The sequence below is a fragment of the Ceratotherium simum genome, chromosome 12 (genome assembly GCF_057802395.1).
Source record: "Ceratotherium simum simum isolate JZ-2026a chromosome 12, ASM5780239v1, whole genome shotgun sequence".
NCBI classification, from domain to species: Eukaryota; Metazoa; Chordata; class Mammalia; order Perissodactyla; family Rhinocerotidae; genus Ceratotherium; species Ceratotherium simum.
In genome coordinates, this window is record NC_141911.1 from 50,280,776 (window position 1) to 50,306,178 (window position 25,403).

Genomic DNA, 25,403 nt, shown 5'->3' on the forward strand with positions numbered 1-25,403 from the left:
TGGATAGCATTTCCTGATAATAGTCTCAGATAAAGGCTTCCTATGTAATAGGAAAAAATCATTCCTCTGTGTTTGGTTTGGGATTGGACCCATTTTTCAGGCTGATTCTGAACAGGACTCCTTCATAAAAATGGGTACATCAACCAGTTTCAGGCCATCTTGCCTAATAAATGAAGCCATATTTTAAGATTGCCATCTTGGGGTCGGAATGGGTTTGTGAATTACTTTCCAGTTATCACCATTGTCATCAAAGTCTTTGGAGATCCTCTATCATCAGTCTCCTAGGGACATTATTAAACATTGTAGGAGAGCAGCTATCTTGTTTTTACACCTAATTTCACACTGTATATGCCTCTAAGTACTCTATTGTCTCAAATATCCTCCCTACTAATGATAGCAAGTATCACTACTATCAATATTTCTAACAATTTAATGTTGATCTTAAATTATGCTCAAGAGACTATAAAGATATTTTTATGCCTGTAACCATGGCAACACCTATATTGCACCCAGATTTACTAAACAGTAGTATTCCATACAGTGTTCAAAATATAATACTGCAATGTGTTCACTGTTAGCTCTTAGAAAGAGTCCCACCTAGCTGTGTTCAGTCCCTCTTCAGTTAGGAGTACGTATTTCTCTTTATACTGTTTGAAGCCTAAAGCTCCTCTAAACTCCCTGCTCCCCACAAGAGATGCTAACATGTATCCAGAGCTATTGAATGGAGATTTTTCCACAGAAGATAATTTGGAAGGAAGTAAGGGTGTTCACACATTCAAAGACAGTTCATCCTCTGAAGCTCTTTCATTCTTCTACCTGGCCCTTATCACATTGGGGACTCCATCTGGGCCTTTTTCTATTCAAGTCCCTACTCAGTCCTCTCCTCTTCTTTTTCTTTTTCTTCTCCTAGGGCAATTCCTATCTATCTAATTAAAAATTTTGACAACTTTTTATTCTAAGAATGCTAATCATTTCTGTTTCATAGCAGCTTCTTTTTCTTTGATATACCTCATGGACTCAAAGTCAATATACTGAGGAAGAGAGATTATTCAAACAAAAATGTTTGAGTCTTTGATGACATCATTAAGCCACTGAACCAACCCAGGGGCCACAAACTCCAGGCTTTAAGTAATTTAGGTTTAAGTAATTCTCAGTCCTGGACAGAATGGACGAAAAAGAGTGGGTGGACACTGGAAGTGGGCAATGTTTTCCTTTGGGTAAGAGCAATGGAAAATAATTGAGCATTCAACAATTGCTATCCCTTGAAAGAGCAGTTCATTATGTTTGTGTGTGAGATGGGGAGTTGGGGGTTGTAGTAGTCTCAATTCTAATTCAGAAAGCAGTGTTCAAGTGAATTCTGCAGAACAGTAGAATATCAAGTTTGCAGAAAATCTAGGACACTCATTCATATGTAGCATAAATGTCACCATAAGCTAGGAAAGTAGATCATAGCAAACCGAATGCTGAAGCATCAGGGACAAATTCAAACAGATTCTTTATTAGTGATGAACTACCTTTGGCATGGAGATTCATGAAGGTTTGAGGGGAAAAGTCAGTCTTGCAATATATTCTGTATCTACCTAAAGCCTAAAGTATATCATTGGAATGTAATATCCCCTGTACTTTGAGGCTTGACTACATATACACACACACACAGAGAAAGCGAGTGCAATATTGTGATTTATAAGAAATATATATTTGGTTATTCAGATGACCAAAAAATATATTTCTCATATGTATTTGGTCTTTGTCCATGGTTCCTGGCTCACAGCTCCCCAAATCCTTGGAGTTTCCTGAGCTAGAAGAGCAACGGGAGCATCTATTGTCATAATATTTGGTCTCTTGTCCTCAGTTCCTGAAATTGCTTCAGAGCCATAAAGGTAAAATGGATGTCTTGCTATTCATAACAAACCCCTTTCGACCACCACTGGGTTTATGTGAATGAAGTGACTTTTGGAAAGCACCTAGGGATGGAGGCTGGTTGCCAGGGGAATCAATGGTGAATAGAGGGTTCGAACTTTAGTCCCATCCCCTGATATCTGAGATGAGGAGAGGGGGCTGGAGGTTGAATCAATCACCAACAGCCAATGATTTAATCAATTATGCCTGTGTAATAGAAACCCCTAAAAAAATCAGATTTGGAGAGCTTCGGGTTCGTGAAACCTTGGAGATTTGGGGAGAGGGACGTGCTTGGAGAGGGCATGGAAGCTCTGTGCCCTTTCCCTACACCTTGCCCTGTGCAACTTTTCCATCTGGCTGTTCCTGAGTTATATCCTTTTATAATAAACCATAATCCAGTAAGTAAAATGTTTCTCTGAGTTCTGTGAGCAGCTCTAGCAAATTAATTGAACCCAAGGAGGGTTCTCCTCACTGAACCTCTCATCTATGGCCAGTAGGTCAGAAGCACAGGTGACATCCTGGACTTGTGACTGGTGTCTGAAGTGGTGGAGTGCAGTTTTGTGGGACTGAGCCCTTACCCTGTGGGATCTGATGCTGTCTCCGAGTAGATAGTGTCAGAATTGAGTTGAATTGGATGACACTCAGTTGGTGTCATGGATAATTTCTTGTTGTGGGGAAAAACCTCCACCCATTTGGTGATCAGAAGTGTCAGAAGTGGTTTTCTGCATAAAAATAAAGGAGAAACACACAAGAGGAGGAGAACTTTAGGTTTTTTCTGATTTAGAGAGAGAGAGAATTCAGAAAACATGGAGTAAATTCAGAATATTTCAAAGACAAATGTACTACCGTTGTCTGCTGTTTCTAAACTATTGTCTTGTAAGATATCAAGAGGTGATCTGAGGAAAAGTGATTCTAGAAATAAATAAGTCTGAGATTGCTGAGTGAGGATGTACTTGACAAAAAGACAGATAATGAAGACATAAAGTCCCTAATTCCCATCTGTATTGGATTATATTGCCCCTAGAAAGCAGGGCTTCTGTGCAGGCAAGGATGGGCAAGTATCAGTCTGCAAGGCTTAAAATGACCTTGACTACCCAGAAAAGAAGTTACGAGGTGCACCTTTGGACTAGGTGGAAACTTCTTCACATTTTTTTTTTTCTAGATTCTGCTGTTTAAAGGGCTTTGCTGCAAAAGCATTAGTCAAGATTCTTCTCTCTATTCTGTGGCCTACCCTCTGTTCTTGCTGCAAATTTTCTCTATTTACATAAAGGAAAAGGCATGTAAATCAGTATCTGCTAGCTAGTCACCATCTTAAATCAGAAGAAAGTTTTTCAGAAATTTTCTATTTTTTACAAAAAATAATTTTAAGTCTCAACCATTACTGCTTGGAGACCAGTCCCTTCATTAAATAACTATACAAACAATCTATTTTTTTCTTAAATAATTCAAGAATGTTATGATCATTTATTAAAGTGCAGTATATGTATAATTCCACTCTTCTATATTTTTAGGCTTTTTAAAATTATTATTAGTCTGGTTTCCTTCAAAGTTAGTGGCACATGTCATATGGCTAATGTTGCTAGATAAATGATTTATGTAAAAATGAAGTTTTGCTCTACAAATTTTTTTCTTTATTAATATTTAACTAATTTGAATTTTTGATAATTTAGGCAGAGTATAGGGCTAAGTATTTTTCCTTCTGTATTATTATGAAAAGATTTCTAAGTAAATATATATTATTATAATGATATGAATTTGTTTTCTTAATTTTCTTATTAACTATAATATCTGTTCAGAATTTAGGATGTATGAACTACCTATGATTTATATACTAATTATTTGCAATGTTTATGTATATATGTACGTATCCAGTAAGATGGATACATTTCTTCCTGGTAACACTTTCCTATGTTATAATTATTTCTTTTTCATGGAAAAACCTGAATTTTATCTCGTTTTCCTAGAAGAAGCTGAATATGTACAATAGCTGGATTTTCTTGATATTAAAGAATATGCATTTCACTCAAATTGACTTCTGGATATCATGTTAGGAGATGATGAAAAGAATGTAATCTGGACACAATGCAAAATATTTATTAAACAAATAAATATAATAAACATTTACCTCTGTCTATGTTCTCCCTTTATCACCACAAAAGGTAACTTTTAAAATTCTGAATTCTATGTAAATGAAATATTTGGCAAAGGGTTATTTAAAAAGCACATTGTTTTATATGCTTATTCTTTAGATCAAGAAAATAAAATATTAAAGGCTAAGATTTGTGGGCATAAATACATATATTTTGAATAATATGAAAACAATAGTATGCTATATAGGAAAGAACTTATTACTAATAAATAATGAAAAGCTATATTTGAGACATTACAAAAGTGAATGAAAGAAATGAATTGCTTAGATGAGGGATAAGGAAAATCTCTGGAACTGCGACAATCACCACAGAGCCTTGATGAAACAATTTCGTTCCTTGCACAGCACAAAATGTTTCTTTCTATAAAAAATAAATCCTTTGGGAAGTTTCAAATGTTTAATTATACAAGTAAATTGTCTCTTTAGCAACAGAAGTTGCAAATAATGTTTCAAATACAAAATAAAGTTATTTTATCAGATTTGTATGCAGCTCCTTGCATTCAAATTTCACTAGGAGGATTTGAAATAAATTTATTTTAACAAGAATATTTTTGACATTATCCTCTTATTTGTATGAAGGTATTTGTATAGTAATATAATTTGACTTTTGTATGGTATCAATATATAGGAAACATCTAAAAATAGAAAGACAAACACCAAATAAGCCTCAAACCAAGAATTGTCTGTTGTACAATTAATTAGGAGATATGATCACTTACAAATTTAATAGCAGAAAGAATGGTGTTTTATAGTTTCTAAGATATTTAATTGATTAGAGTACATAGATAATGAGTGTATCATGATTTTTCTCTATACTCTAACTGCAGAGATCAATTACTGTCAATCATTTAACATACGTATACTCTTTAATCAAGTGAAAGATATATCATTCAACCATGTATTTATTCAATCATTTATTTATCCAAACATTTATTGAAAATTTTAAGTTGTCAGGCACTGGGGCTGCAATGGCAAGCACAAACAGATATCAATTGCCTTTGTGGAATTTATAGTCTCGTGGGACAGACCATCAAATGATTGCATTATAAATGTAAAATTGCAACTCAATGGAATAACCAATAACTGCTTTGGAAAAAGTCGTAAGAGGCTGGTAAGATTTGATCTTGGAAAGCAAAAGTTAATAAGAATTAATGCATAAACACAAGACAGATACACACACTTATGTATACATGCATACTATATAGTGGAAACCGTTTCAGTTTAAATTACATTCAGTTTACACTTAAATGCAAATTCCATACTTTTAAGAGTATGATGAAAAACAAACCATTTGCACACATCATAGCTCAGGCTACTATAACAAAATACCATAGACTGGATGACTTCAACAACAAATATTTATTTCTCACAGTTCTGGAGGATGGAAGTCTGAGACCAGGGTGCCCATATGATTGGCTTCTTGGTGAGGGCCCTTTTCCTGGTTTACAGATGGCCTGCTTCTTGCTGTGTCCTCAACATGGTGGAAAGAGACCTAGCTCGCTCTCTGGCCTCTTCTTATAGGGGCATTGATCCCAGTCATGACTGTTCCATTCTCATGACCTAATTACCTCCCAAAGACCCCACCTCCACATACCATCACATTGGGATTAAAATTTCAACACATGACTTTTGGAGGGACACAAACATTCAGTACATAACAACACATAGTATGCAATATGTATCGAACATAGCAAACATATACCTTCTCTTTCTCTGGGTTCTGCCATTATAGCCATGTACAGCAACATTTCAAATCCTCAAATACCTTAAAAAGAAAACTATTTGGCAAATAGCACTTTAAATATAAATATATGTGTATGTATATAAACTATCCATGTAAACTTTAAACAGAAATTTTATATAATTTTAATATGTTACCTGTATGCATAAATATAAAAAATTATTGGAAGGACTAAATGGACAAATGCCTCTATGGCATAAAACATACATTTAAGGAATCAAGAAAGGGGCTGGCCCCGTGGCTTAGCGGTTAAGTGCACATGCTCCGCTACTGGCAGCCCAGGGTTAGGATCCCGGGCGCACACCGACGCACCGCTTCTCCGGCCATGCTGAGGCCCCGTCCAACATACAGCAACTAGAAGGATGTGCAACTATGACATACAACTATCTACAGGGGCTTTGGGGCGGGGGGGAGGCGGAGGATTGGCAATGGATGTTGGCTCAGAGCTGGTCTTCATCGGCAAAAAGAGGAGGATTAGCACGGATGTTAGCTCAGGGCTGATCTTCCTCACACACACACACACACACAAACAAAAAAAAGGAATCAAGAAAGAAAATACCGTGGTGTTGCATGATTTTAGTATCTGTCTAAGGCACTTTAGAAATTTTATCTCAAATATAAGAACAATGAGAAACTGCTGAAGTGTTTTACAGGGGAGTTACTCTTAACTATTTGATGGTTAACTTAAAAAAGGTTACTGAAGCTGAACTTTAGAGGATGAATTGGATTAGATCAAAAGAAGATGAGAAGAAAAGAGATAGCTATGAATTGAATTTGGAAAGTGGCAATAGATTTGGACTTGAGAGATATATAGGAGGAAATAAGAGTGTTCTTATTGGTTCTATATGGAGAAGGGAGGGACAAAGACTTGTCAGAAGATGTCTTAATTCCAATCCCATAATCTTCAATGTTACAGTCTTCATAAAAATACTTCATTTTTTTATTAAAAATAATATTAAAATATTTCATGTAGAAATGTGGCTGTTCCATTGTCCCCCCAGATCTCTGGTTATATGACTTGTAGAGAAAATGATAGCATTCACTGTGTAGAATTAGATAATATAAAGTAAAATTTATACTGGAGCAGTGTGTTCAATTACATAATTCTAGAATATTTACAAACCATATGTGCTACCATGCTACATAAACTATTTCATTTTGTTTCATAACTGTTATGGACCCATCCAGTGTTTATGGATATGCAAGATTAAAATATTAAAAGTTAATATTTCTTAAATGTCCAGCTATTTCACCAGAGAGCCTGTATTCAGGAGTCAAAAAGTCAGTATAGCAAAACTCCTAAATTGCAAATTCTGGAGCCAAACTGTACATGTTTAAACCATGGCAGCCAGTTATTAGCTAAGTGATCTTTGCAAGTAACTTAAAATTCTTAGCCCCAATTTTTTTTTTTTTCTGAGGAAGATTCATCTTGAGCTACCATCTGTGCCAGTCTTACTCTATTTTGTATGTAGGTCACCACCACAGCATGGCTGCCAATGAGTGGTGTAGGTCCATACTCGGGAACCAAACTCAGACTGCCAAAGGGGAGTGCGCTGAACTTAACCACTAGGCCATGAGGCCAGACCCTCCATTTTTCAAACTTACTTAATTAATTCATACAAGAGTCTTAGAAATGGTACATAGACCATCGTTAAGCAATAGTTAACACTTAGTGATTATTAGTTATTTAATCTTCCCCGTTGTATCTAACATAGCAAATACATTTCTATGCATTTCACCTACTGTTTAACATAGTGGTAGATATAAGCTCTCAATTCTTTTCTATTTTAATCTAGCCCAGTAGTCAAAAATACATTTACTTTTTCCTATCAAGATATCCATTATTCTTGGATTGGAATGTCTCAAAGATATATGTAAAATCCTTCTTTATTCTTTCAAATTATTTTTAAAAATGCCTAGATGATACTATTTCTTGGCACTCAACTTAAATCTCAACTATGTCACTGGTATCATAATGTTCTTCACTTTTATTTTAATTTGCTCTTTGCAAAATAAGACCACATAATCTCTACAGTGAAATTAAAATTATAGCTGTCTCAGGTCATTACTTAGAACACACATTAGGTTGGATAACTATTCTCAAGTAGGTCAAATACAATGAGAAAACACTTTCTGGGTATCATCTGATCTTGTTGATATTGTATATCGTGACCCATATTGCTTGTTAAGCACCATGCTTCAGAACTATGATGTAGGTTTCCTTCAACCTCGGTTCAGAATTCCAGTATTTGAATCTTCTTAATCTCTTTCCACTTTCTTCAACATCTTGAGTTCAATGTTCAAGTAATTTATTTTTAATATTTGATGCCTTTTTCCTATTCAGTATAACTAAATGTATAAATTTTTATGTAAGTTAAATACGAGCTAGATTCACAAATTCATTATTATAATTTTGAAGGATTTTTTATTTTCTTTTGCAATATATATGTAATTAGTATATAATTTATATTTCCAAAGAAACATAATTCTTTTACACTCATTTGGTTACAAAGTTTTTTTTTAATTGATTACATCAGAAAATGTTGTGTAGTATTAATTCTTTGGAATTTCAGAAAGCTTTAATGGTTTTATGTATTTCAAGTGTTCTTTTTAGAGAAAACACTGAATTTGAGTTCAGTTCAAGTGTTCTAAAACAGAACATATTTTCTTTTCTTTTCAAGGTATTAAGGCATAATTTATAAGAAGTAGCTTGAACTCATTAATTGCATGTTTTATGTTATAAATTTATTTTTTATCCTCCTGACATCATTTTATAAACATGATATGTTAATATTAGTAGCTAAAAGTTTATTTCTCCTTGAAGTTCTATCACTTTTTGGTTGACATTATTTAATATGCATTGTTGACTTTCTATAGTAAAATGTTTATATAATTTTGTTCTATTGTTCCATTAACCAGCATATGACGTTCTTTAATGTCACTTTGGATATTATTCCCTATATTTTATTTCATCAGATGTTGAAAATACTACCCCTCATCTTTACAGTTCATTTTTATCTGATGAATATTTTTCCATTCATTTATTTACAACTTTTCATATCTTTTTGATATAATTACCTTTTATATGCAACATATTGTTAGAACTATTATTTTTATCACACTTGAGACCTATATTATACTTGATGATTTTAAAACTTTCATATTTCTTAGAATTACTTATGACATCTTTATTTTTTTGTTTATTGTATTTTTCTTTCTGCCTTTCTTGTTTTCTGTTGGATTTAGTGCTAGAGTCTCTAGCAGAGTCTAGAGCAGAGTCTCTTCTGACTCCTAGTGACTCTGTGTACAGCAGAGTGGAACCCTGCCCAGACTTTTTGCACCATCCTCCCATTTTCCGGTACAGTATCAGACAATGATCCACTGCTAGTCATAGGGTTTTCATGGCCAATTTTTTGGAAGTGGGTAAACAGGTCTCTCTTCCTAGTCTGTCTTAGTCTGGAGGCTCTGCTGAAACCTGTCCATGGGTGACCCTGCTGGTATTTGAAATACTGGTGGAATCACTTTCAGCATCACAGCAACACGCAGCCACCACAGTCTGACAACCAACAGACGGGTGGTGTGGTTCTCTGACCAGGAAAGGAACCCAGGCTACAGCAGTGAGAGCACTGACTCTTAACCACTAGACCATCATTCTGTTGGATAGATTATTATTTTTTTCCCCATACTTTAATCGTTACTTTTTACTTTTGTTATTTTGGTATTTACCTTTAAGTTTTTACCAACACTAATGCTTAATTGCCTTTATTGATCTCTTAAAATTATCACTATTTATAATTTCCGCATACAAGACAAATACTTTAGTATATGACCCTAAGATCTCTCCTACGCAAACTCCCTACCCTACTTAAATTGTCTAGATTTTTAGTTTTGGGTTTTTATGATTATTCTTTTCCTTTTTCTTTTATCGGTTAAACTTTTCTTTTTGTTTTTTCTTTAGATGATAGGAAACTTATAATTCCTAACTTCAAGTGTGCCTTGTATTTCCAGTCCATTTATATGCCCATTTCAATAACTTACCTACAACTTCTCTTTCCTTTAACCTTCAAAACTTTCTGTTCTATCCTCATTCTCAGGTGGTGACCTAGTTGTTTAGTTCACCAGTTCATTGACAAAAGTGAAGCAATATGATTTTTATACGAATTGCAATGAAACTGTAAATCAATCTGGGAAGAACTGGCATCTTGAAAACATTGATTCTTCCAATCTGTATACACAGTGTATCTCTCCATTTATATAAGTTATTTGATTTATTTCAGCATTGTTTTATAGTTTTCAGCAAACAAATATTGCACATCTTTTCCTAGATGTAGCCTTAAGTATTTTGTTTAATGCTTTTGTAAGTGCTATTTTTCATTCAATTTCAATTTCCAATTATGTGGTGATGGTATATAGAAATAAAATTTATTTTAGTATTTGACCTGGTATGTTGCAGTCTTACCTAAGTCATTTATTAGTTTTAGCAGCTTATTTTGTAGATTACTTAAGTTTTTTTTTTTTTTTGGTAGATTCCCCAGGATACACAATCACATCATCTGCAAATAAAGACATTTGTTTCTCCCTTTCAAAACTATACATCTTTCATTGCCGATTTTTATCTTGTTGCAATGGCTAGGTCATCCATATTGTGTTGAATAGAACTGGTGAGAGCAGATCTTATAGCCTTGTGCCAGATCACAGCAGGAAAACATTCAGTTTTTCACTCTTAAGTGTAAATTTGGGTGTAGGTTTTTATAGATGTTTTAATCATTTCACGGCATTTCAGGGAGGTTTCTTCCATTCCTAGTTTGCTGAAAGTTCTGTGTTTTGTTTTGTTTATCATGAATGGATGAAGTTCATCACTGCTTTTTCTACATGTATTGCTAGTGTTTGGATTTCTCTGCTATTTTGGATCAGTTTTTTATTGTTTCTTATTATTTTTTGAAAATTTCAACTAGTTTCTCTTCCAATATATCTTCATACTTATTCTCTCCTTTTTCTGAGACTTCAAATACATATCTTAAGCCTTTTGTTTTGTCTCACAGCTCTTTGATGTTGTTTTCTTTTAAATTTATTTTATATTAATTCTTTATTTCAACATAGAAAATTCACCTTGAACTATATTCAAGGTCACTGATTCTTTTCCTGCTGTGCCATCTGTTGATAAACCCATTGAACAGTTTCTTCATCTCTGACATCCTGTATTTTTTTTTCAAGCATTCTGTTACCCTCTTTGTATATTTGCATCTCTCTACTGGAAATCCCCATTTGTTCATACATGTTTACCTTTCTACAGATATTGTATCATATGAATCATAGTTATGTTAAAATCCCTTTGTGATAGTTTCAACATCTTGTTATTTTGCGTTTCTTATTCTATTGAATATTTGATGTCTTGACAGTGTCTTTTGTTTATTTGTTTTGTTTACTGTGTGTCTTGTGGTTGAATGCCAGATATTCAAAATTTGGTGAAGGGGAAGTATAGGAGTGGAAAAGTACTGAGAAAGTACTGAGACAAGTACTCCAATTTTCCCTTTTCTCCCCCATTCCCCAAACACATACACAAAAGGAGGCCTCTGCAGAGGCACTTAGGAAGGCCTGGGCTGAAGAGAGCCTGGGCTAGGAACGCAAAGGTGTGTAAGAGCATGACTGGCCAGAGGGGCCCGAGTCCTTGACTGCAACTCCTTTCAGAGACTGCAAAGCACTGGTTGTGCCCCAGGTTTAGTTTGGGGAGGGCAGATATCCCCCATGAGGGCTGCCAGGTAAAGCATTTGTAATTGCCTATGGTTGAGCCTGGAAAATCACACCTAGGATTTTTGTCTAGAGCTGGACCCCTCATATGTATCATGCTTATTTTTAACAATTTGTCTTATTCACTTTAGTTACTACTTGTTGTTTACTTTGCTGGAGAGGTTTGTATCATTCAGGTGGCTTGAAATATATCATGAATCTGAGTAATATAAACCTTTCCTTAGCCATGCATATCCAAGTAAATTTAATGAGAAAGTAACAAATAATTTTGAAGTCAAACAGCCCCATACTGTACATTTTGCTGTCCCTGGACCAAAAAACAACTCTGACTAGGGTTTTTCCTCTAAATTCTTGAGAAGCATCAGCATCGGGGAAAGGCAGTCATCTTAGTTTGCAAAGCCCATTTGATTTTGGAGGAAGAACAGGTGGAAATGTGAATGCTAAATGGTGTCTAATCATCCTTCCTCTGTTTCATCAGCTCAACACATTCTAAGACTTTTGTGATAAGTGTCACCACATCCAAAATAACTGGCCTAGATTATTCCTGCATGCTATGGTAAGTGAAAAAGCCCTGATGTGGGGGAAGGTAAGAAGAGAAATTAAAATCTATCCTCTAATCTACTCCCTCCCCTCACACCTCGATTTCTACACTTCATGTTTAAATCATTATACGTATTCAGTAGTTCAGCAGATCCTTCACATTCCCTAGGAATTTCTCATGTTTTTTCCCCTTAGTTTATAAAATTCACCTCTTTCTCACTTAAATGAATCTCCAGAATTATTTGAAAATAGAAAGACAGCAGCCTGCAGTTTTTCCACTGTAAATCTACAATATTTAGGGGTGTCAGAGCCTTTGTATAGCTATCATACCCAAAGCTCCTTTGATACCAAAGTATTTATAAGATCTTTCTGAATATTTGTTGGGTTGTCTCTTTCTAGAATGCCTGAAATTCATCCTTGAAAGAAATGCCACTTTGAGTAATGCTGGGGAACTTCTCTAGCTTAACTGAACATCATCAACTATTATAAAAATAGAAAGAAAAAAGGAGAAGAAAGAGAAGAGAAGGAGAAAGAGGAAGAGGAGAAGGAATAAAGAAGAAGGAGAAATAGAAAAAGAGGAGGAGGAGGAGGAGTTATAATTACTCATGTGGAGCATGTGGAGAGGTACACTGGGAATTGTTTCTCTGTTTAGCTGCTGTCATTCTGGTCCAAAGCTGGGGGGGCCTGGGACGCCTGTTGGTTGCTGCAGTTTCAGTTATCTGGAAGATCTGAGCATGTGTAGGAGAAAAGGATGAGCCAGAATTAACTGTCACCTTATGTTACTAATTAATGAGCTTCAAATCTTGCATAGCTTCCTATTTTGGCCAACTTAGAAAAAGACAGGGAAGGGGAATCTGGGAAATGGAGTTCACAGTTTAACCAAAGTGACATAGCACAGTCTATCCCTTGTCAACTGGGCATTCATGCACATCTTTTTAAACCATATTTCTCATTCATACCAACATTTTAACTATATTTGGCATTCTCAGGGGTCTCACACATTAACCCTCTCTCCAAAGAGAATAAGTCACTTTATCCATCTTTACATGGTGGTCATGCCTTTTGTAGTTGAATCACATTCCCTTTTGATACCCCTAAATCAAATACTGAGAACTAAGATTAACCTCTGGTTAATACTTTGTGTTTGTAGAAGATGGTTCAGTCTCTACTAGCATTAGTACTACCGATAGCAATCCATAAGCTTTTTTTTTTTTAATGTGGCAAGTTTATGTTTATTTATTTTTTTTTTTTAATTTTTTGTTTATTGCCGTAACATTGGTTTATAACATTGTAAAAATTTCAGGTGTACATCATTGTACTTCTATTTCTGCATAGATTACATCATGTTCACCACCAAAATACTAATTACAACCCATCACCACACACATGTACCAAATTATCCCTTTCACCCTCCTCCCTCCCCCATTCCCCTCTGGTAACCACCAATCCAATCTCTGTCCCTATGTGTTTGTTTATTGTTATTATCTACTGCTTAATGAAGGAAATCATACGGTATTTGACCTTCTCCCTCTGACTTATTTCACTTTGCATTATACCCTCAATGTCCATCCATGTTGTCACAAATGGCTGGATTTCATCGTTTCTTATGGCTGAGTAGTATTCCATCGTGTGTATATACCACATCTTCTTTATCCATTCATCCCCTGATGGGCACTTAGGTTGCTTCCAAGTCTTGGCTATTGTGAATAACACTGCAATGAACACAGGGGTGCATGTACCTTTACAAATTGGTGTTTTCAAGTTCTTTGGATAAATACCCAGCAGTGGAATAGCTGGATCATATAGTAGTTCTATGCTTGATTTTTTGAGGAATCTCCATACTGTTGTCCATAGCGGCTGCACCAGTTTGCACTCCCACCAGCAGTGTATGAGAGTTCCCTTCTCTCCACATCCTCTCCAACACCTGTTGTTTCCTGTCTTGTTAATTATAGCCATTCTGATGGGCGTGAGGTGATATTTCATTGTAGTTTTGATTTGCATTTCCCTGATAGTTAGTGATTTTGCACATCTTTTCATGTGTCTGTTGGCCATCTGTATATCTTCTTTGGAGAAATGTCTGCTCAGGTCTTTTGCCCATTTTTTAATTGGGTTGGTAGATTTTTTGTTGTTGAGATACATGAGTTCTTTATATATTTTAGAGATTAAGCCCTTATCCGATGTATGGTTTGCAAATATCTTCTCCCAATTGTTAGGTTGTCTTTTCGTTTTGTTGATTGTTTCCTTTACTGTGCAGAAGATTTTTAGTTTGATGTAGTCCCATTTGTTTATTTTTTCTATTGTTTCTCTTGCCCGGTCAGACATGGTGTTTGAAAAGATGTTGCTAAGACCGATGTCAAAGAACGTACTGCCTATGTTTTCTTCTAGAAGTTTCACAGTTTCAGGTCTTACATTCAAGTCTTTAATCCATTTGGAGTTAATTTTTGTTTATGGTGTAAGGTAAGGGTCTACATTCATTTTTTTGCATGTGGCTATCATGTTTCCTGACACCATTTGTTGAAGAGACTTTCTTTTCCCCATTGTATGTTCTTGGCTCCTTTGTCAAAGATTAGCTGTCCATAGATGTGTGGGTTTATTTCTGGGCTTTCGATTCTATTCCATTGATCTGTGTGTCTGTTTTTGTTCCAGTACCATGCTGTTTTGTAGTATATTTTGAATATAGCTTTGTAGTATATTTTGAAATCAGGGAGTGTGATACCTCCAGCTTTGTTCTTTTTTCTCAGGATTCCTTTAGCTATTCGGGCTCTTTTGTTGTTCCATATAAATTTTAGGATTCTTCGTTCTATTTCTGTGAAAAATGTTGTTGGAACTTTGATAGGGATTGCATTGAATCTATAGATGGCTTTAGGAAGTATGGACATCTTAACTATGTTAATTCTTCCAATCCAAGAGCATGGAATATCTTTCCATTTCTTTGTGTCTTCTTCAATTTCTTTCAGAAATGTTTTATAGTTTTCGGTGTACAGCTCTTTCACCTCTTTGGTTAAGTTTATTCCTAGGTATTTTATTCTTTTTGTTGCAATTGTAAATGGGATGGTATTCTTAATTTCTCTTTCTGCTACTTCGTTGTTAATGTATAGAAATGCAACTGATTTTTGTATGTTGATTTTGTATCCTGTAACCTTACCATATTCGTTTATTACTTCTAAAAGTTTTCTGGTGGATTCTTTAGGGTTTTCTATATATAAAATCACATCATCTGCAAATAGTGAGAGTTTCATTTCTTCCTTTCCAATTTGGATCCCTTTTATTTCTTTCTCTTGCCTGATTGCTCTGGCTAGGACTTCCAGTACTATATTAAATAGGAGTGGTGACAGTGGGCATCCTTGTCTGGTTCTTGTTCTTAGAGGGATAGCTTTCAGTTTTTCACCATTGAGGATGATGTTAGCTGTGGGTTTGTCATACATGGTCTTTATTATGTTGAGGTACTTTCCTTCTATACCCATTTTATTCAGAGTTTTTATCATAAATGGATGCTGTATCTTGTCAAATGCTTTCTCTGCATCTATTGAGAAGATCATGTGATTTTTATTCTTCATTTTATTAATGTGGTGTATCACGTTGATTGATTTGCGAATGTTAAACCATCCCTGCATATCTGGAATAAATCCCACTTGATCATGGTGTATAATCTTTTTAACGTATTGTTGTATGCGATTTGCTAGTATTTTGTTGAGGATTTTTGCATCGATGTTCGTCAGTGATATTGGCCCGTAATTTTCTTTTTTTGTGTTGTCCTTGTCTGGTTTTGGTATCAGGGTGATGTCAGCTTCATAGAATGAGTTAGGGAGCTTCCTCCCCTCCTCAATTTTTTGGAAGAGTTTGAGAAGGATAGGTATTAAGTCTTCTCTGAATGTTTGGTAGAATTCACCAGGGAAGCCGTCTGGTTCGGGGCTTTTATTTTGGGGGAGGTTTGTGATTACTGTTTCGATCTCCTTACTGGTGATTTGTCTATTCAAATTCTCTACTTCTTCTTGATCCAGTTTTGGAAGGTTATATGATTCTAAGAATTTATCCATTTCTTCCAGATTTTCGAATTGGTTGATATATAGCTTTTCATAGTATTTTCATAATCTTTTGTATTTCTGAGGTGTCTGTTGTAATTTCTCCTCTTTCATTTCTGATTTTACTTATTTGTGCCTTCTCTCTTTTTTTCTTGGTGAGTCTAGCTAAAAGTTTGTCAATTTTGTTGATCTTTCCAAAGAACCAGCTCTTGGTTTTATTAATTTTTTCTATTGATTTTTTGGTCTCTATTTCATTTATTTCTGCTCTGATTTTTATTATTTCCCTTCTTCTACTGATTTTGGGCTTTGTTTGTTCTTCTTTTTCCAGTTCCTTTAGGTGCTTTGTTAGATTGTTTATTTGAGATTTGTCTTGTTTGTTGAGATAGGCCTGTATTGCTATAAACTTCCCTCTTAGAACCGCTTTTGCTGTATCCCATATATTCTGGCATGTCATATTTTCATTTTCATTTGTCTCCAGGTATTTTTTGATTTCTTCCTTGATTTCTTCATTAACCCAGTCATTGTTCAGTAGCATTTTGTTTAATCTCCACGTATTTATGGCTTTTCTGACTTTCTTCCTATAGTTGATTTCTAGTTTCATACCGTTGTGGTCAGAAAAGATGCTTGGTATTATTTCAATCTTCTTAAATTTATGGAGACTTGTTTTGTGGCCTAATATGTGATCAATCCTGGAGAATGTTCCATGTGCATTTGAAAAGAATGTGTATTCTTTGGTTTTTGGATGGAATGCTCTGTATATATCTACTAGGTCCATCTGTTCTAGTGTGTCGTTTAAGGCCAATGTTTCCTTATTGATCTTCTGTTTGGATGATCTGTCAGTTGGTGTAAGTGGAGTGTTCAAGTCCCCTACTATTATTGTCTTACTGTCTATTTCTGTTTTTATGTCTGTTAATAATTGCTTTATATATTTAGGTGCACCTACATTGGGTGCGTAGATATTTACAAGTGTTATATCCTCTTGTTGGATTGTTCCCTTGATCATTATGTAATGCCCTTCTTTGTCTCTTTTTACAGTTTTTGTTTTAAAGTCTATTTTGTCTGATATGAATACTGCTACCCCAGCTTTCTTTTCATTGCCATTTGCGTGGAATATCTTTTTCCATCCCTTCACTTTCAGTTTGTGAGTGTCTTTAGGTCTGAAGTGTGTCTCTTGTATGCCGCATATATATGGGTCTTGTTTTTTTATCCAGTCAGCCACCCTATGCCTTTTAATTGGAGCATTTAGTCCATTGACGTTTAAAGTAGCTATTGATAAGTATGTATTTACTGTCATTTTTTAACTTTGTTTTTTTTTCTCAGTGTTTTACTAGTCCTTCTCTGTTCCTTTCTTCTATACAGAATTGATGGTCACTTTAGTTTGGCCTCTGTCTGAAAGCTGTACTCTTTAACTCCCCTCCTCCCTCCTTTTATGTTTTTGATATCATATCTAACCGTTTTTTTGTGCATTTGTATCCATTACGTTCTTATCATGGAAGTAGATAATTGTTCCTATTTGTGGTCTTCTCTTTTCCCCTTAAATCAGTCCCTTCAACATTTCTTGTAGCACTGGTTTCTTGGTGACAAACTCCTTTAATTTTTGCTTATCTGGGAAAATTTTGATCTCTCCTTCCATTTTGAACGATAACCTTGCTGGGTAGAGTATTCTTGGCTGTAAGTTTTTTCCTTTTAGCACTTTAAATATATCGTGCCATTCTCTTCTAGCCTGTAAGGTTTCTGCTGGGAAGTCAGCTGATAGCCTTATGGGGTTTCCTTTGCATGTAACTTGACATTGTCTTGAGGCTTTTAGGATTCTCCCTTTATCTTTAATTCTGGACATTTTGATTATGATGTGTCTTGGTGTGGGCCTCTTTGGGTTTATCTTGCCTGGGGCTTTCTGTGCTTCCTGTACCTGGATGTCTGTTTCTTTCCTTAGGTTAGGGAAGTTTTCATCTATTATTTCTTGAAATAGATTCTCTGCCCCCTTGGCTCGCTCTACTCCTTCTGGGACACCTATAACAGGGATGTTAGTGTGCTTGATGTTGTCCCAGAGGTCCCTTAGACTGTCCTCACTCTTTTTAATTCTTTTCTCTTTTACCTGTTCACCTTGGGTAATTTCTTCTAGTCTTTCGTCCAGCTCACAGATCCGTTCTTCTGTATCCTCTACTCTGCTTTTGAGTCCCTCTAATGAATTTTTCATTTCCAGTATTGTATTCTTCATTTCTGATTGGTTCTTTTTTATATCTTCCATTTCTTTGTTGACATACTCACTGAGTTCATCTATTCTTCTCCCCAGATCAGTGAGCATCCTTAACACTCTTAGTTTGAACTCTCTGTCAGGTAAGTTGCTCATTTCTGTTTCATTTAGTTCCTTTTCTGGGGTTTTGTCCTGTTCCCTTACTTGGAATGTATTCTTTTGCCTCCTCATTTTGGCTCTTTCCCTGTGCTTGTGTCTACGTATTAGGTAGGTCAGCTACGTCTCCTGCTCTTGGATAGGTGACCTTATGTAAGTGATGCCTTAGGAGGCTTCCAGTGTGCTTCCCTCAGTTCTCAATGTTCCAGGGGTGACCCCTATGTAGGCTACGTGTGTCCTTCTGTTGTGGCCTGTTTGCTCTCCCTGTAGGCACCCAGGCAGGCCGAGTTATGCTCCTGGCCAGCTGTTGTAATGCTCAGCTGCTTGTAGTTGTTGTGGGCCCTTCAGTCTCTTTATCAGGTGTGGAGAGCCCCAGCTCAGCTGGCTGCAAGTTCTAATACCACATTTGTGTTGCAGTATTTCTTTTAAGTGAGTAGGCCCCCAGTGTGGCAGGTTGTTAGGCTCGGGGCCTTACAATTGCTGTAAGCCTCTAGCCTATTAGGTCTCTTGTCAGCTCTCTGAGGATTGCAGCTGGGTGGCGCTGGCCTCAGGCACAGGAGCACCCAATTGTTTCAGGCTTTGGAAGGTGAGGGAAACCCTCTATGTGGGTCTTTGAGAAGCACAAGTCTTCTGCAGCTGACAAGCCCTGCCGCCCACAAGTCCACACACACAGTCAATACAGTCCTGCCCTGTGTGCGCGCCCCGACCTCCCCAAGCTGACCCAGTCTCTCCACGGCGGGAGCCCCACACACTCCGCCACCGCCCCACACTCTCCGCCCGCTCCTTGTGCACACCCTGTCCCCCTGAAGTCGGCTCAGTTGCCAGGCTGCAGAGAATCCAGTCACCAATCTATGCAGGCCCACAAGTTGCCTGAGGGTTTGGTGTTGGGTGGGGCCAGTCTCTAGGGTGGGCTGCCTGCCCTGGCTGAGCTGGATTAAATGGGTGCTCTAGCGGGTGGGGCAGACCCTGGGCTAGCTGGCCTCAGGGAGAACTCCAATGGCGTCTGTGTCAGCACACCCACACCAGGCCACAGCAATGGCCGCTGCCAATGTCCCAGTCCCTGGAGAGGTCTCACCCCTCACCAAGATGCACTCAGGGCCTATGAGGTGAGTCTCTTCACCACAGCACTGTGCACCTTTCTTTCTGGTGATTTTAGGTTGCTTTCCTAAACGGGTGAGTTTGCGCGCCGGCCCTTTAAGAGCCGGTTTTAGTTTCTTTGTGAACCGGGTTTTCTGGGGGTGCTCCCCAATGCTTTAGTAGCAGGCACAGTCAGATATTATGCCGCTGGTCTCGACTGTGCTGGGTCCACAGAATGCCCACAGCGGGGGCGCTCCCCGGCTCAGGGCCCCGGGCCTCCAGGGAGGCTGCGTACCTGTGAGCTGCTCCCGGCGGCCGTGACGCTGGCGGCTTGTGAAGGCGGCGTTTTTCCTCTCCAGAAGGGAGTCTCTGCCTCTTCCACCTCAGTTAGGATTGTCCGTTGTTGCAGGAGTTCCTCTCATCCAGTTTTCAGTTCTGTCTCAGGGGTAATTTTTCCACGAGTAGTTGTAAATTGTCTGTGTCCGCGGGAGGAGGTGAGTTCAGAGTCTGCCTACGCCGCCATCTTGACTTCCCTCTCCATAAGCTTTTATTCAGAAGGAAAATACTTACTTGCAGATGACAGAAGTGTTTTGCTCCAAATTCTAAACGAATGCAGTCATTCACTTAAAGTTTCTTGCAAGACTTTCTTCTGAAACTACCGTGTTTCTTCCGTTTTGTGTTTTTGCAAATTTAGAAAATACAAATGAGCCTTTTTTTCTTAAGTTGCAAACCCAGTTCTAACTAATATTTATTGAATCATGGGTCCCATGGCACAATAATTATGCCTTGAATTTTACGTATTGAAAAATACTATTGTGCTGTTCAAATTCTTCACTCTTAAAATTAAAAGATAATAATAATAGAATTTATTTTTATTATGAAATGTTTGTTAATATTTAGTATTGTTATTATTAGTACTAGTCAGATAAAATAATAATGATAACCATGTATTGAGTGTTTCCTAAGGGGATAAGTACTAACATTATTTCCATTTTATATATAAAATAATTTAGTCCAAATTTGAATAAATTTTCCAAACAACTCACAGCTGGCGGAATGCTCCAGAACAATATTTTTAACTTCTTCATGGAGAAGAGCATCTTGATGGGCCCCAAAACTACCTCACCTCCTGTGAACAGCTCAAGTTCCACTCCAGTTACAATGTCAACAAACCATCCATCTGCAGTTGAGGGGAGCTGGAAAAGTCCTCTCCGGGGACCTTCTCCTGACCCAAGCAGTGACGAGCTGAGGAATTGTCTTCCCTGATTGTTGATTATTTGCCCAATGGTAAAGGTACAGACTTCACTGCTTTCCTTGAAAATATTTTTCCTCTGTAGATTAGAAAAATATGCAATGTATTGGGGCTGAAATGTCCTATTTTCTCTATTTTAATCTAAGGTAGAAAAGATGCCAGTAGCTTGACTTTCCATTAAAAACATTGCCATGTCCTGGGGAAAAAAAAAAGCCAGTGAGAGGGTAATTTGTTTGAGGTAAGAGAGGTAGGAAATGAAAATGACACTGCACATTAGAATTTGGCATGTGAAACATGGAGAAAAAACTTGAAGTTTTTGTATTGGTCACATGTCACTTGAGTTGTTGGTAAGTACATTGACATGGTGGAAAGGGGGAAATTACATCTGATTTAAAACTAAAGAAATGTGATTGAAATAAGGCAAGACAATTACTGAGTTACTCATACCTAATATTTCTGTTTTTGTCAAGCCACATTTTCCTGAGATGCTCTTTACTTCTTATCAATGACTGTGTGTGTAGCCTTTACTGATGCTTCCCTGTGTGAGGATTCTTCAGAATGTATGCCGTGTGACTTTACTCACCAAGTTTCAATTTTCAGTTTCTGTTTTTCCACTTCCCATAATCAGTATGGATAGGCTGAGGTCAAGTTTATTGCCATAAAAATGAATATGATAAAAAACTCAATTACTGGTATTTTATTTTTCTATTTGATAGAAATTGAGCCTGCCTTATCATTTTCTAATTTATTAAAGAAAAATTTATTTAAATACCTTAGAAAGATTGTGTAAGCACCTTCTCTTTTGGTAAATTGTATCCTGAGGTCTGAGTGATTCCACATTAAATGAATTGAAGCCATTTAATCTTTTACCTGATTGCACATGATTTACAGAAATGTCTTTGGGTGTAACTATAAGCAAATAAAATAAATGAAATTCACTTGGATTGATATTACATAACTGTGAACCAGAAACTGAGATGAATTTCTGTTTCTAGTTACAGACATTTATGAACATTCTATTTGGGTGAGAAAGAGGGAAGCACTGTGTGTGCCCTTTGAATTTCCACATAATCTAATTTTATTTGACAAAATCGGAATACCATATAGGCATCTCATGTATCCATGCTGATACAAAGCATGAGATATTTGTTGTTATACCTCAACGTCATTTAAAGGAGCAAGGACATTTTGTGAATTTTATGTAAAATATAATAACATATAGGCGTATTGGTAAAATACTTCTACTTTACTATTTGGTTTTAGTTTTGCATTATTTATCTGTTAAGGAAATTACACATGACAAAGAAAAAATAGACTTTTGTACTATTTGTTTTTCAAATATAGTTGTTTGTGGTGTTGAACTGAGAAAAGCAGAAAAATAGCTTTTCAGAGAAGACCAAAAATGACTAAACTTTCCATTGCTTAAGTATTGATATTTCCCTTCCTAAGCTATCTCATCAAGGTTCTCATAATTACAAATGTCCTTTTTCTTTGATGGTGATTCAGGTACAATTTACAGATAATAATTGTCAAAAATGAAAGCTATTATGCTATTTTTAAGACTTTATATTTTTTTGAGCAGTTTTAGGTACACAGCAAAATTGAGTTGAAGATACAGAGCTATCCCATACACACCATGCCTCCCCGCAAATACAGAGCCTCCTCCACTATCAACATTTCCTCTGGGTGGTACATTTGTTATAACTGATGAACCTACACTGACAAATAATAATCATCCAAAGTCCATAGTTTACATTACAAGTCTCTCTTGGTGTTGTGCATTCTTGGGTTGGGACAAATGTATAGTGATATATATTAATCTCTATAGTATTATACAGAATATTTCCATTGCCCTAAATATCCTTTGTGCTCTGCCTATTTATTCCTCTCCCCCATGCCCAACCCCTGGCAGAAACTACCGATCTTTTTACTGTCTCCATAGTTTTGCCTTTTCCAGAATGTCACATAGTTGGAATCATGCAGTATGTACCCTTTTCAGATTGGATTCCTTCACTTACTAATATACATTTAAATTCCTCCCCCCCGACTTTTCATGGTTTGATACTTCATTTATTTTTAGTGTACATCATCTGGATGTACATAGCTTATTTATCCATTCACCTATTGAAAGACATCTTGGTTGCTTCCCAATTTTGGCAATTATGAATAAAGCTGCTATAAACATCTATATACAGGTTTCTGTGTGGACATAAATTTCAACTCCTTTGGGTAAATACCAAAGAGAACAATTGCTGGATCACATGGCGAGAGTTTGTTTCATTTTGTAGGAAACGGCCAAACTGTCTTCCAGAGGTGCTGCACCCGTTTCCATTTCCACCAGCAGAGGCATGAGAGTTCCTGTTGCTCCTCACTCCCACCACCATTTGGTGTGGTCAGTGTTCCAGATTTTTGCCATTTTTACCAGTGCAGTGGTATCTCATTGTTGCTTTCATTTGCATTTCCCTGATGACATGTGACATGGAGCATCTTTCATAAGGCTATTTGCCATCTCTATATCTTCTTTCATGAGGTGTCTCTTAAGGTTTTTGCACAGATTTTTAAATCGGATGGACCTCTGTTTGATAACTGAATGTGCTGCTAAGTAAATTATTTAATGTCTCTAGGCATGTATTTTTCTAACTATTATATTAATATATAATTACATATTATATTAGAATAACTACTACATAAGGTAATCATAAAGATTAAATATGATGATGCCTGTAAAACATTTAGAAATGTACCCATAATATTAAAAAGTGAGCAAGTATTACTTAGTAATATTTACTGCATTATTTTGTATTATATATTAGTGAATTTTATTCATATTAATTCAATAGGATAATAAATAAATGAATTCACAAATGGATAAATGTCTCTGTCTAAGTAGATTATTTTTTATTTTTCTATCAGTGCAGCAAATGATTCTTATTCTGTATGTTATTTTAGTAGTAAGAGCTACCTAAACTCTTTTTTTATTCCTATTGCATATTTCTAAGCTTTATACAATTTGTTTTGTGAAATACAAATTTTAAATAGTGAAAGTTGTCTGCATCAAATCAGTTTTTAAAACTGATTATTGGCAGGCTAATATACATGACAGGTCACATGGTTTCATAATTAATCTAAACTCATTAGCTTCCTACCCAGCTAGCCAACATTTTAAATTCATTTGTGCAGCATAAATAATAATAAACATAAATAAAATATATTAAATTGAGTATTTCTCATTTGGACTCAATTTCTACTTATGTTAGCCATCATCCCTCCACCTAATCCCAAGCCCTCATTTGCTTAGATGATCTATGCCACGATGTCTAAAAACACTTGTCATATTTTAAGTAGTATAGAGAAAACAAAAAGACATTCTAGACCATAGAACACTGAGAAAAACCACAGTATTGGGATTAACAGTATGTATTCAGGACCTAATGATGAGTCTGGGTTTCTGGAATGCATGATTGACTAGTAATTAGTAGAAAAATAATAGATTGTGGAAATTGCATAAATGCCAACTTGAGCAATGTTCTATGTGCTAAGATGCTATAAAGAGAGATAGCAAAACAAAACAAATTTCAGAAGATATGCCAGAATTTTTTTCACAATGTATGGACCCCAAATCTAGGCACCCCTGGTAAGGACCAAAACTACTAGAAGATTGAGAGAGTAAATGGACAGAGGATCTATACAGAGGATTCTTAGGAGAGAGCTCTTGCCTTGTTGTGAGGGCCCTTGACTTGACCTTAAGTCTAGGGAGGGAGGTGCCAATGGCATTTTTCTGCATGTATATGACATCTGTTTGCATTGGGGAATTAGTGGATTTGTGTCTAACCAAACCCCAAAATCAGGAGGGCAGGAGAGATGGGTTAGTTACCTGCTTTGATTAGTAATTAAAATTAGAATTTCTTTGTTCCCCTTTCCCTTTTTTCAGTTCCTGTATTCTAACATAGGTGTTTTAGGAAGTCATTTGGCAAGGGTTAGAAGAGAGTGAGAAAGAAAGACCGTGAAACTTCCTCCTGGAATAACCAGCCAGACCACTAAGTCTATATTTGGGACCTAAAAAAGAAACTGTGGTACTGTTTGTTAACTAAGAGTAATTATTGAAGTCATATACTTGCTCCATTTTTCACTCTGGGCAGAGAAACGCATTCCACTGATTAAATATACTGGGAAGATGAGAGGTAAACTTAAATTGTACTTTAAATATGTCCTCTGAGTAATGCTTTCTCAATATATGAGTTAAACCAAAAAGGGGAATCAAGTCCAGATCATTACACCCATTTGGCTTGGCTTCCCCAATTGTCTGTCAACTCTATGGTTCATCAACTCCTTCCTTTACCTTCAAGTCCACCTCATTTCCCTTGTCACAATGGATCAAAGTCTCTAGCTGAGTAGAGACCACTATTTCTTGTGAAAGAAGTATGCATGTTCATAATGCAAAATGAATCTAAGGAGAAAATCAATTCAGAAACATAATTTGTGTTATATAGAGTGATATTATTTATAGTACAATCACTTCATGAGATAACCTCAAGTAATTAGGAAGATACAAGAGAGACAATGTATTTGAGTGGCTTCAAGTTTTCTTTAATGGAAGTAAGAAAGGTGAGAAAGTATAAAATGCA